The sequence below is a fragment of the Marmota monax genome, unplaced genomic scaffold (genome assembly GCF_021218885.2).
Source record: "Marmota monax isolate L192 unplaced genomic scaffold, Marmota_monax_Labrador192_F-V1.1 WCK01_AAM20220418_F8-fsc00096, whole genome shotgun sequence".
NCBI lineage: Eukaryota > Metazoa > Chordata > Mammalia > Rodentia > Sciuridae > Marmota > Marmota monax.
The window spans coordinates 7,614,132-7,628,769 of NW_026695236.1; positions in this window are offsets into that span (position 1 = coordinate 7,614,132).

Here is a 14,638-nt window from a genome sequence, read left to right on the forward strand (position 1 = left end):
AGGTCACCTTTGACCAAGATAAACACAGGCAAGAGATAAATGCTCCCCTGTTAGTCTACTGGGCAGACAATTTTCCAAGGAACAATTATGATGAAGGCCCTTAAAGGTGTCTCACAAAAGCCATGAGGATAAGGACCAGCATGCTTTTTTTATTGCCTTTCCTCTCTTCCCCACTTCACTCTCCCTGTCCTGTATTCCTGCTCTTCGAATTACATTTCCCCCCAAATTAAGAGGAACATATTGACGCAATGTCATTCCCATCAAGATACCAACAATATTCTTCTCAGAACTAGAAAAACCAGTCCTAAAATTCACATGGAAGAATGATACTTCAGGGGTTTCTGCCCACCTTAACATGTCCTTTTAAAACCTTTTCAAAGGTGATCATTCGAATACCAAGAATCCAAAGGTGACCACGGACATATTTTCATACTCTTGTCAGTAACTGCTTTTCCATTTAGACTATATTCTCTGACCACGATGACAATAAGTTAGAAATCAATAAGCTAAATAAAATTATATCTAATTAAACAAGTAGAGCTTTAAAAACACATTTCTGAATTTCTCCAAGTCCATGAAGAAATCCATAAGTACTTAGAGTTGCTGGAAAGAGAAACTGAGAATTTTTAGGAAGCATTCTTTTTAAAATGTATTTGTTCTTTTTAGTTACACATGATAATGAAGTATATTTTGACATATTTGTACAAACATGGAGTACATCTTACTCTAATTAGGATCCCAGTCTTTTTAATTTAATAATTAAAACTGTTTATTTCTTGTTTGAGAGATTTTTTTTTTGCTTTTTAAATTCTTCTTAGATATTCAAGATAGTACAATGTATTTTTACATATTATACATACATGGAGTATAACTTATTTTAATTAGGATCCCATTCTTGTGATTGTACATGATGTGGAGTTTCACTGGTGGTGTATTCATATATGGACATAGGAAAGTTATGTCCAATTCTTTTCTATAATATTTCTTATACCCATCCCCACCCCTTCCCTTTATTCTCCTTTGTCTAATTCAATGTATTTCTATTCTCCCCCCTCCCTTGTTGTGTGTTAGTAACCAAATATCAGAGAAAACATTCAGCCTTTGGCTTTTTTGAGATTAGCTTACTTCACTCAGCTGGATAGCCTCCAGTTCCATCCATTTCCTGGCAAGTGCCATAATTTCATTCTTCTTCATGGCTTAGTAATATTCTGTTGAGTATATATACCACATTTTCTTTATCCATTTATCTGTTGAACGGCACCTAGGTTGGTTCCATAGCCTAGCCATTGTGAATTGAGCTGCTATAAACATTGATGTGGCTGAGTCATTATAGTATACTGATTTTAAGTCCTTTGAATAACTGGGTCAAATGGTGATTCCATTCCTAGTTTTTTGAGGAATCTCCAGAGTGGTTGAACCATTTTGTATTCCCACCAGCAATGTATGACTATATCCTTTTCCCCACATCATCACCAAAATTTATTGTTGTTTGTAGTCATGAATGTTGACAATTTGGAGTGAGATGAAATCTCAGAGTATTTTAATTTGCATTTCTGTAATTGCTAGAGATATTTGACATTTTTTCATATATTTATTGACCATTTGTATTTCTTCAATGAAGTGTATGTTCATTTACTTTGCCCAATTATTAATTTGGTTACATTTTTATGTAAAGTTTTGTTGAGTTCTTTATATATCCTGGAGATTAATGCTCCATCTGAGGTGCAGGTGGCAAAGATTTTCCTCCCATTCTGTAGGCTCTCTCTTCATGCTCCTGATTATTTCCTTTGCTGTGAAGAAGTGTTTCACTTTGATACCATCCCATTTATTGATTCTTGATTTTACTTCTTCTGCTTTAGGAGGCTTGTTGGTGAAGCTGGTACCTAAGCTGACATGATGGAGTTTGGGGACTACATTTTCTTCTATTAGGTACAGGGTCTCTGGTCTAATGCCTAGTGTCCTGGATCCACTTTGAGTTGACTTTTATGCGGGGTGAGACATAAGGTTCAATTTTACTCTGCTACATAGGATTTCTAGTTTTCCAAGAAACATTTGTTGAAGAGGATATCTTTTCTCCAATGTATGTTTATAGTACCTTTGTCTAGCATGAGATAACTGAATTCATGTAGTTGTGTCTGTGTGTCTTCTGTTCCATTGGTCTTCATGTCTGTTTTCAAACCAATGCCATGCTATTTTTGTTACTATAGCTCTATAGTATAATTTAAGATCTGGTCTTGTGATGCCTCCAGGGAAGCATTCACTTTAAGATAGTTATATTGTAGCAGATTTCAACCAAATAAAAGGAAAAAGAATAATAAAAATAAAAGCATAAAATATAATAAAATGCCCCAATAAGCTTTTAGAATATGTAAAGGCAATTTTTTAAAAATATTATGCCACACTAATGTTTGTAGTAGCACAAGTTACAAACACCAAGCTATGGAACCAATCTAGATACCCTTCAACAGATGAAAGGATAAAGAAAATGTGGTATGTGTGTATTTACACACACACACACACAAACAGACACACAGAAACAATAGAGTGTTACTCATCCATAAAGAAGAATGAAAGTATGGCATTTGCAAGTAAGTAGATGGAACTGAAGACTATCATGCTAAATGAAGCCAGTCCCCAAAACCAAAGGTTAAATGTTTTCTCAGATTTGTGGAAGCTAACCCACAATAAGGAGGTAAGTTATTAAAAAAGAGAGAGAGATGGAGAAATAAAGGGAAAAAATAGGAGAGGACATTTCCAGCAGCATAGACAAAGGAGATTAATGGGAGGAAGAGGGATGGGTAAAGGAAAGAACAGTAGAACTAATCTGACCAAACTTTTGTATGACATGGATGGATGTGGCATGTAGAGTTTTGGCACTGGGAATATCCACAGGACAATGATTTTAAAAAAAGTAAACTATAAGTGGATTGAAGAGGTATCAATGAAACAGAGGTTGGTGTTAGAGTCTGTAAACAAGTCAGGATGGCGCCTGGCAAAATGCCAGAGGGAGTAATTTGTGAAGTAACACCAGTGAGCCATTAAGTGTGGAGATTTCTTATTGGTTGACTGATGTATCTAGTTTATGCTAATTAAGATAAGCTGTGTGGAATGTATAAATATTTCTCCGGTCCTACAATAAACGGCTCCCACTCCTGCTGTATCAATATACACAAGTTGCTCGTCACCCCCCAGTTATTTTGCTGCAGCCGGACTACGGCAGGTTGGGGGCTGGAGGAGTACTGGGGCCTGAACTGGAGTGGGTTGCAATCCATGCTCTTGTAATTATGTCAGTTCAGCATGTATCCTGGTGTTGTGTATAACTAAAAATAACACACACACACACACACACACACACACACTAACCTATTGCATAACTGATTAAGAAAACATATACTGTGGAGTGTTTGTACCACAGAGTTTGCACATGCTCAGGTTTAGCAGATATGAACCTGCAGTTTCCCAGTTTGCCCTCTCAGCAGCTGTGTGTAAGCATTTCATTTGCTCAACAACCTTACTTTCTTTAACATTTTATTCTCAATATTTGTTGGGAGCCACAACCAAGTCTGGATGGCGCCTGGCATTTTGCCAGAAGGAGTGGTTGAGAGGTAACGCCAGTGAGCCATTGGGATGATGATGATTAAGTTAAGCTGGGTATAATTGTTGGGATGATGACTGGTTGCTGTGGCTGGATGATGTTGAATTGAGACAAGCTGTGTGTTCAGTTGTGTGTGTAGACCTCTGCTGTCTGGCAATAGGGTGGCTCCTGCTACCTCAGGTGCCCGCTACTTTTGAGTTCTCTCGGAGTTCCCGTTGGTTCTCGCAGAGTTTCTGGGGAGTTCTGGAGAGTTCCCGTTGGGTTCAGGCAATAAAGTAGTTCCTGTTTGAACCTACAAGTGGCTCATGACCTCAGTTATTTGTGCCCAGCCAGACTGTGGCAAATATTGACTAGAATTAATACAGGAGGTGGGCAAATCTGAGTTCAGATTGGGGCTAGACCTCATAAACTCTGTGCCTTAGTTGAGACTTTTTACCTTTCTGAGCCTAAGTTTTCTCATTTGGACAATGAAATAATATTAATCTAATCTGGAAGTTATTAGGAGAATGAAAAGAGATATGCATGTAAGAATATACTATAGTTCCCATCCCATTCTGATGAAGGAGGAAAAGCTCTTGTTTTCAAATGATTATGTTGATACTTTAATTAGATTAGAGTTCTCTTTCAGGTTTGGAGCTTATCTTTTCATCCTAGAAACATGAAACTCAAGGCTGTACATAGAAAATGCTCAAAAGATAATTATCGAACCCAAGAATAAATGCTTTTAGAGAACACCTGTATTCAATAAACAGGTCAATATGATAGGCAGGTTCATGTGTTTTACATCATCCTACATTAATCCAATTTTGTGAAATTATTTCATTAAATATATAAAATTTCTGTTTTTTCCTAGATCAAAAATTGCTTACAATCAACAGTTGCATGTAGTTAAATCAAATGCCTAAAATATTTGTTTACAGCCTTTCTTTCTTGGCTTATATTGGTTTTGATTTTCTGCTCATTTGGTAACATCTGCTTAGAAGTTTCCTTGAACTTTTACAAATATTATGAAGTTCAAAAGCAATTTGTGTCATAAATCTTTTGTCACTAATGAAGACATTAGTGACATTAGTGCAGTACAACAGTTGGTTATTTAGCATCTAGCACTCTTTTAATCTTTTGATTTTTTTTGTGTGTTGTTTTTGTTGGTGCTGGGAAATTGAACCCACGGCCTTGTGCATGAGTATTTTGCTGCTGAGCTACATCCCCAGTCCTTTTTATTTTATTTTTAAAAGACAAGGTTTTGCTAAATTGCCCAGGCTGGCCTCTAACTTGCCATCCACCTGCTTTGGCCTCCCAAATAGCTGGGGTACAGTTGTCGGCCACAGTGCCTGGCTATCTGGAAGACTTTTGAAAGAAGAACCAAAAGTCTAGATTCAAATAGAACTGGATTTCAGCTCTTAGTGCAGCTTACTAGTATTGCAATCATCTTGGGTAATATAGTACATTTTTTTTCAATTTTATTTTCTTTAACTCAAAATAGAAAGTCTTGAGCTGGAAAGATTATCTATACATATCCTCCCAGCTGTAAATTTCTTTGAATTTGAACATGAATCATTGATTATTGGACACATTCTTTTCTGAATCTTTCATTAATCAGACTCTGTGTAATGCACTGGTGATACAAGGATGAATGTCAATAATTTGTTGTGAGGCTGACAGATTACACCAAAGAATAGTGTAAAAAAGGGGGAACTGAATGGAGAATCAAAAATCTGTTTTCATGACTTCCTTGCCGAGTGCCCCAAGGCCAAGCACATACATTTCTAGGCTTTATTTTCCTAGTCTATAAAATGAGAATTATACCTGTTTTAGATGAACCAAGAATTATAAGGAGGATCGAAGGTGGCAATGCTTACAAAAGAGCTCCAGAATGTCTAAAAAAGGAGTTTCCAGGTTTGACATATCATAGGTCAGAAGAACATTAAAATTTTTTAGGAAGTTATGGAATGTTAATAGCTTGTTCATCCACCTTTTAAAAACCTCTTAATTTAGAGGTTTTTAGAGTCACAGATAAATTGTGAGTATTGAAGAGAGTTCCCATCCATCCTATAACCAGTTTCTTTTATTACCATTTTACATAAGAATAGTAGATTTATTACAATTAATGAACCAATATTAACATGTTATTAATTAGAAAGTCCATATTTCACTTTTATTTCCTTGGTTTTTACCCAATGTCATTTTTAAAAATTAATTTTTGATTTTTATTTCTATATTATTTTTGCACTTGGGATTGAACCCAGGTATGTTCTACCTCTGAGCTATACTCCAGCCCTTTTATATTTTACTTTTAATTTTGAGGCAGGATCTTTCTTAGTTGCTGAGGGTAGTCTCAATCTTGCTGTTTTAATCAGCTTTTGCCTTACTGTGACCAAAAGACCTCACAAGAACATCTTTAAAGAGAAAAAGGTTGTTTATTCTCATGGTCAGAGGTTCAGTCTCTGGTCAGGAGGTTTCAAAGCTCTGGATCTGCGGTGGGGCAGAACATCATGATGGAAGGGTGTGTCAGAGAAAGGCAGCTCAGAATACTGCAACCAGGAAGGAGGAGAGGAAGGGAGGGCAAGAAGGGAAGGAGGGAAAGAAGGAGAAAGAGAGAGAGAGAAGGAGGGAGAGGGAGGTGCACATTTCTGGTCTTCAGGGACAAAATATCAAAATATAAACCCCCAAGTCATGCCCTCAAGGATCTACTCCCTTCAGTCATGTCCTCCTTGCCTACAGTTGCCACCCAGTTAATCCATACCAGTGTATTAATCAACTGATTAGGTTAAGGCTCTCATAATGTAACCATTTCACTTCTTAAACTTCCTGCATTTTCCCACACATGGGCTTTTCAAGCCATAACACTTGCAATTCTGCTGCTTTGGTCTCCTGAGTAGCTGGGGCTCTAGTGTAGCACTGCACCCAACCCCTGAAGGTCCTTTTTATGATCCCAGATCCTGTTCAAGACACCACATTACATTTAGTCTTCATGTCTCCATAGGTTTCTCATGGTTATCACCCTTTCTCAGACCTTCTTTGTTTTTAATATCATTGATAGGCTTTCTACAAAATACCAGGACTACTCAAAACTATCAATTGAAATATTTCTAATTATTATTTTTTTGTGATTAGACTGGGGATACGAGTTTGGAGGAGGAAGACTACAGAGGTAAAGTATCATTTTTTTTTCATATTATATCAGGGTTACCTGTGATAAAGGATGTAATTTTTAGAGTTAACTTTTATTACCTGACTGAGTTAGTGTTTGCCAGGTTTCTACACAATAAAGCTACTGTTCACCCTTCTCCCCTTCCATATTTTATTTTTTGGAAAGAAGTAACCACACCTATTTCAATTAAGGAGTAAGAAATTGTATACCTAAGTTATTTGGTGTTCTTTTGCATAGGAAGCTTATTCTGTTCCCCCAATTTTTAATGTGTTTGATAATTGATATTAGTATAGCATCATGGATATAGATGCTTTTTGACTTAGGATGGTGTTATAACCTGATGAATCCATTGTAAATTGAAAATATTTAGTGTACATGCATTTCATGGTCTGCTGGACACCATGGTTTAGCAACACAGTACACTGCAGAATTCACCCTGGTGGTGACCTGTTATGATGGGTACTGCAGCTTGCTGCATCTGCCCACCATTGAATGAAATATCCTAGCACACATCACTGGCCAGGGAAAAGTCAGACTTCAAAGTTCAAAGTACAGTCTCAACTGAATGCCTACTGATTTAGCACTCTCATAAAGTAAAAAAAAACAACAACAACAAAAAAAAACTAAAGTTGAACCATTTTTACATCAGGAACTATCACTATTTATTTTTATTTTTTGAATTATAATACAATACCACTTAATTTTGTTGCTTAAATTATTCATGTTTTGGTCATTAGTAGCCTTTTTAGTTGTCTCCTGTGCCTTTTTGAAACACACATACACACACACACACACGTGCACATGAACCCACTCATGTGTTTTTTATATTATATATATGTATTTTATATATATATATATATATATATATACACATGTATGAATGTATGCATATACATATGTATGTATGTAATACATACATATACATACACGTATACGTAATATTATTATATATATTAGAATCAGCCACTTCTTCAAGGATCCCTGGTTCCTTTCGTTGGTGAATGGTTTCAAAAACCAAACTCTAGGTGCTAGTTGCGCTTCTGCTGTGGGGGTGCCATTTTTTCTAGCCCTGTTAGCTTACATAGCAAGAAGATATGAGTGTCAACTCACTTATCTATTGTACCTACAAATAATTATATACAAACCATGTATGTCTATATGAAAATAAACATGAATTCTTGCTGATGTCTCCAATTCTAATCTATTACCACATGGATAATTCTAGTCTCTTTGCTTGTTTGTAAACTCCCACCCCAACAGTAAGGAACCAGTTCTTACCACCTGCCATTCATTCATTTAATTGTTCGATTCAATAGTCATGTGTCCGAATTGTTATTCTGCACTCTTATGAGAAAAAACTATCACTATACTACAGTGTTTATATACAGTTTCTTTTATTTTAGTCTTACAGACTTTACTCATTTTCAAAGTTATCATGTCAGCATTACTTCTTCCCAACTCTTTCACTGTTGCTATTTTATAGTTTATTCATACATTTCATACATATAGTGTGGTTTTGTCTCATTTTTGCATTCTATCCTAGAATTCCTTTAACCTGCTAAAGTGATTTTAAAGTTTCCATGCATTAAGGCTCATTCTGTGTGTTGTAAAGTTCAATGGGTTTTGATAAATGAGCAGTGTCGTGAATTCTATATTTTAGTATCATGCAGAATATTTTCATCACTCTAAAAATTTCTCTGCGCTTCACAAATTCAATCCTGTCTCCTTCTCCCAGAACCCCTGGCAACCACTGATCTTTTCAGAGAATTTTGCCTTTTCCAGAATATTATATAAATGTAGTGGTGCTGTGTATAGCTTTTTCATAATGGATTCTTTCAACTAGCAATATGCTTTTCAATTTCTTTCATATCTTTATGTGACTTGGTATCTCATTTCCTTCTATTGTTGAATAATATTCAATTGTACAGATATACCACAGCTTGTCTGTCCATTCACCTATTGAGTAATATCTGGATTGCATCCAGTTTGGGTCTATTGTGGGTGAAAGTATTATAAATATTTGCACGTAGGATTTTGTGTAGATATAGCTTTCAAATCAGTTAGGAGCACAGTGACTGAATCATAGGTAAGATGATGTTTAACCCTGTAAAACTAGAAAAACTATCATTCAAAGTGCCTGGATTATTTTGCATTCCCACTAGCAATGAATGAGAGATTCCGAACCTTTATACAACACCAACAATTTTTGGATTTAAATAATTCTAATGAGTATATAGTGGCTTCTAATTGTTGTTTTAATCTGCAGTTACTTAATGACAAATGCTCTGAGCATCTTTTCATATGGTGATTTTCCATCTATATATCTAGATTTTTGAAATGTCTGTTCAGATTATATGCCCATTTTAATATGAGGTTTTTTATTATTACTGAGTTTTTAAGAGTTCATTGTATATCTTAGGCACTAGGCTTTTATCATATATTTATTTTGCAAATATTTTATTTTTACCTGTGGCTTGTTTTTAAAAATTTTATTGACAGTATAGTTTGTGGAAAAAATTTTAATTTTAATAAATCACAAGTTTTAAATGTTTCTTTCATGCATGTGGTGTTATATCTAAAGTCTTATTGCCAAATCCTGGGTCGACTTGATCTTCTGCTGCTTTCAGCTAGAGGTTTTATAGTTTTCAGTTTTATACTTAGGCTTATGACATATTTTATATTAACTTTGTAAAAGCTATAAGGTCTGTGCAGATGTATGTGTGTGTATTTTGTTGTAGAATTTTCTGCTCATTCATCGCATATGGATGTTCAATTATTTCAGCACAGTTTGCTGACTGGACTGCCTCTGAGGAGTCGCCTTTGTTCCTTTGTTAAAGATCACTTGCTTATATTTGCGTGGCTCTACTACTTATTCTCTGTTTTCATTTGACCCCTCTGTGTATTCTTTCATCAATACTATTCTGTTTCTAAAATTTTATAATAAACCTTGAAATGGGGTAATATGAGTCCTCTAAATCTGTTCTTTAGCATTTTGTTTTTTCTAGGTCTCTTACTTTTCCAAATAAGCTTTAGATATAATTTGCACACATCTACATGATAGTTTGCTGGGATTTTGACTGGGATTACATTGCCTGTATAGATTATATTGGAAAAATTAATATTTTAATAATATTAAATTTAAATCAATGAACTTAGGATATTTATCTATTTATTCAGATCTTCTTTGAGTTCATTCATCAAAGCTTTGTAGTTTTCCATATATAGACTTACATTTTATTATATGTATATTAAAGGATTTAAATTTTTGGTAATATTATAAATGGTATTGCTTTTTAAATTCTAACCTCTATTTTTTCACTGTTGAGATATATATGTGTATAAACATTTATAAGTATATGCTCATTATTGTATGTATATTTTATATATAGTATATATTGTATATATTATTATATACTCTCTCTACATACATATATATGCAATATACACAAAAATTGATTTTCATACACTAATCTTACATTAGAAAATTTGTTATGCTCACTTATTAGTTCCAGGAATTTTTAATCAATTCTTTATGATTTTATGCATAGAAATTATGTCATCTGTGAATAAATAAACTTCATTTATTCCATACCAACTTGTTTATATTTTCTTTTTTCCTTTTTATTGTGTTAGTTAAGATTTCAATTGAGTAGGAAATTTCAGTTGAGTAGGAATGTGAGAGTATAATCTTGTCTTGTTCCTGTTCTAGTGGAAAAGTGTTCAGTTTCTCACCATTAAGCCTTTTTGTTTATCTTGCAGTAAATATTCCCTACTGAGTGAAGTTCTCTTCTATTCCTTGTTTAAGAAATTTATCATCAATGGTGAGAATTTTGCCAAATGCTTGGTAGTATTAACTGATATGAATGTAATTTCTTCTTCTTTAGCCTGTTAGCATTACAGTTTCTCAAATTTTGAATGTTGACCAATCTTACATACCTGGGATAAATCCCACTTGTTCATAGTGCATAATTGCTTTAATATATTTTTATAATTAGTTTGCTAATATTGTAGTGAAGGTTGTTACATCTGTGTTTATGAGAAGTGTTGGTTTGTACTTTCCCTTTCTTCAACATGTTTTTGGTGTTGGCATGAAGGTAATGCTGACCTTTTAGGATGAATTAGAAAGTATTCTCTCTGCATCTATTTTTGGGAAGATATTGTGATGGATTGGTATTATTTCTTGTTTAAATATTTGGTAGAACCTACCAGTCAATCCATCTAGTGCTAATGTTTTCTATTTGAGAGAGCTATTAATAATTGATTCAACTTATGTACAGGGAATTCACACTATTTATTTTTCCATGTGTGCTTTTTATTACTATGTGTGCTTCAAGGACCTGGTCCATTTTATTTGAGTCATCAAATCTGTGGGCATAGATGCTTTATGTAGTATGCCTTTGTGATCCTTTGGTGTCCACAGAAAGAGCAACGGTAATTTGTATCATTTGTCTCTCCCCCACCCCTTACTCTCATTAGTCAGAATAGAGGTTTATTAATTTTATGTATCTTTTCAAAAACTGGTCTTTATTTTTATTAACTTTCTTCCTTATTTTCCTATTTTCAAGTAAAATTATCATGAACAAAAGGCTTACATAATGATGAATGAGTCGATATTCCAAGAAGATATAGCAAACTTAAATAGTGTCATAATATGTGAAACAAGAACTGATACAACTTAAAAGAGAAGCAGATGAGTCTGTTATTATGTTTGGAAACTTGAGCCCACTCTGTCATAAATGGATGAGATTCAGCAGGCAAAATATTGGTAAGTACACAGTTGAGCTCAATAGCATCATCCATCAACTGATGGTGACTACTACGATACAATGACTACTACTTCATCCAACAATAGCAGATTGCACATTAGTATGAAGCTACCATGGATTTTCCACCACAATAAACACATTTGGATCATAAAATAAATTAAAAACTTGAAGCAATAGAAAATACATACATGCTTTCAGACCACAATGGAATTGAACTAGTAATCAATAATAAAAATTCAGTGGAAAATTCCCAGATATTTAGATATTAAACAACAAATTTATAAAGTAAGATAAAGTAAAAGGGAAAAAAATCTCAGGAGAAATTAAAATGCAGTAAACAATAAGAAAATAAAAACCAACACCAAAGTAGGTAGAATGCAGCAAAGCATTGTTTAGAGGAGAAACTTCTTGTTCTAAATATGTATATTTGAATAGAAGAAAGATCTAAAATTAATAATCTAGGTTTCTATTTTGGAAAATAGAAAAAAAGAGCCAACTAAATCCAAAGAAAGCAGAAGAAAATAAATACTAAATATCAAAGCAGTGAAGTTAAAAACAGGAAATCAATATGGAAAAATCAACAAACCCAAAAGCTGATTCTTTAAAAATACCAATAAAATTGATAATCATTTATTTTAGGCTAAAAAACAAACAAGAGGGTGTATAAATTACTAAGATTATGAATTAGAGAGGGAATATCATTACAGGTCCCATGGATATTACAAAATGTAAATGAGGGTTGGGTTTGTGGCTCAGTGGTGGAGTGCTTGCCTCACACTTGTGAGGCACTGGGTTTGATCCTCAGCACCACATAAAAATAAATAAATAAAGATCTCATGTTCATCACTTAAAAAATATTTTAAAAAATGTAAATGAATGCTATGAAGAAGTCTATGGCTACAAATTTGATAACCTAAACAAAATGTACCAAATCTTTGAAAGATGCAATTTGCCAAAGTTCACTCAAAAAGAAATAGACAATCAGAATGCTTATATTTATTAAAGAAATTGAATCAATAATGAATAACCATCTAAAAGGGAAAAACACCAGGCTCACATACAGTCATTAGTGAATTATACTAAACATTTAAAGGATGAAATTATACCAGCTCTTTACAATCTCTTCCAGAAATTGAAGCAGAGGTTATATTTTCTATGTGGCCAGCATTATTATTATACAAAAACCAGACAAAAATCTTGCCAGAAAAGAAAACTATAGAACAATAATTCTCATAAACATAGATTCAAAAATTCTCAACAAAATATTAGCAAATCAAGCCCAACAGCATATAAAAAGAATTATATATCATGACAAAATGCTATTCATGCCAGATTTGCAAGGCTGGTTCAAAATTTGAAAATAAATTAATATATTATACCAAGAGGCTAAAAAGAAAAAAAAATCACATATGTATTTGAAAAAGTATTTAACAAAATTTAGATTTTTTTTTTTGTACCAGAGATTGAACTCAAGGGTGCTTAACTGTTTCAGCCACATTTTTAGCCCTTTTAATTTTTTATTTTCGACAGTGTCTTGCTAATTTGCTTAGAGCCTTGCTTAATTGCTGAGGCTGGCTTTGAACTCCTCTCTCAGCCTCCTGAGCCACTGGGATTACAGGTATGCACCACAACTCCTGGCTAGTACACTTTCTCAGTAAATCTCTGTGAATAAGAAATAGTGGAAATCTTCCTCAACTTGAAAATCAATACCTGCAAAAATTCTAGTTAACCTTGTATTTAATGATAAGAATCTCAGAGATTTTCTTACTAAGATCATCAATAATGAAAGGATGATCCTTTTGTTTCCACAGAAAGAGGGAAGTGGTGATTTGTATTCTCTCTCTCTCTCTCTCTCTCCTCTCTGTCTGTCTGTCTGTCTCTCCCTTTCCCTCCCCCACCCCACCCCTCAAGTCTCATTAGTCAGGATAGAGTTTTATCAATTTTATATATACATAATACTGATTTTCAACATCATACTAGAAGCCTTAGCTAGTTTAATAAGACCATAGAAAGATATAAAAAGATACATCAGGAAGGAAGAAATAAATTGTCTTTGAAGATGGAATGATTATCTTTGTAGAAACTACAAAGGAATTGACAAAACCCATTTCTAGAACTAATGAGCAATTCTGGAAAGATTATAGGATACAAGGTTGATATAAACGTCAACCACTTTTTCTAGGTAGCAATGAGCAAATTGAATTTGAATCTGTTTTAAAGACATCTTCAAGACTCCAACTTTTGCAAGGATTGAAATATAATCCACTGAGCGATTTTGGTTATCTGATTTACTGTCAATCTGCCAGCTCTAGGTACTGTGGAGTCTCTTTGTCTCTGTCTCTCTCTTCTTTAATTTTGCTTTCAAGTCTTGGGAGACTTTGCTGTCTTTTCTGCCTTCCCACTTCTAGTCATTGGTATACCAGCTTGCCCCTATAAAGTTCCCTTGGGCAGTACTGGGAAGACATGTATAGAATTTTCCCTAGGTCTGGGACTCCCATCAGGATCACATACCACAGGATGACCTATGCATCAGCAGCATTCCTTATCAATCATGGATTTGCTGTTCAGTCCTCAGAATTCTTGAAAAGGATTTTACTTTTTTGGTATTTAGTTCATTTATCCGTTTTAACATCATCTTCTCTGATAAGCTTAAAAACAAATACTGTCTTTTTGCCTTATTCAGTATTTTCCCATTATTTTGACATGAAAAAAGTCTTTTGTGAGCTTTTCTATTCTAAGCAAGAAATGGGAACCTCCTTGTCCTGTTTTTATTTATTTTTTTTTCATTTAATTGTAGACCTGAAAATTAATTACAGACAAGTATTAGTCTTTTGCTTGGTGATTAGGAATGACTTCTCTAAAACATTAAACAAATTTATGGTACTATTACTTGCACTTGTATTTTACATTTTTAAATTAAGAAGTAATAATTTACCCATTATTTTGAAGGATATAGCAAAAGGATTGAGTCAGGGCATCCACCATTCTGCCTACAATGTGGAATAACTTATCCCAGAGACACTGTTAGCTATAAATAATTTAAATGAGTTGCACAGAAGATTGGTCACATTCCAAGAAAAAAGAAAGGTTGTACTTAATAATAATAATAATAATCAAGTCAGTTCT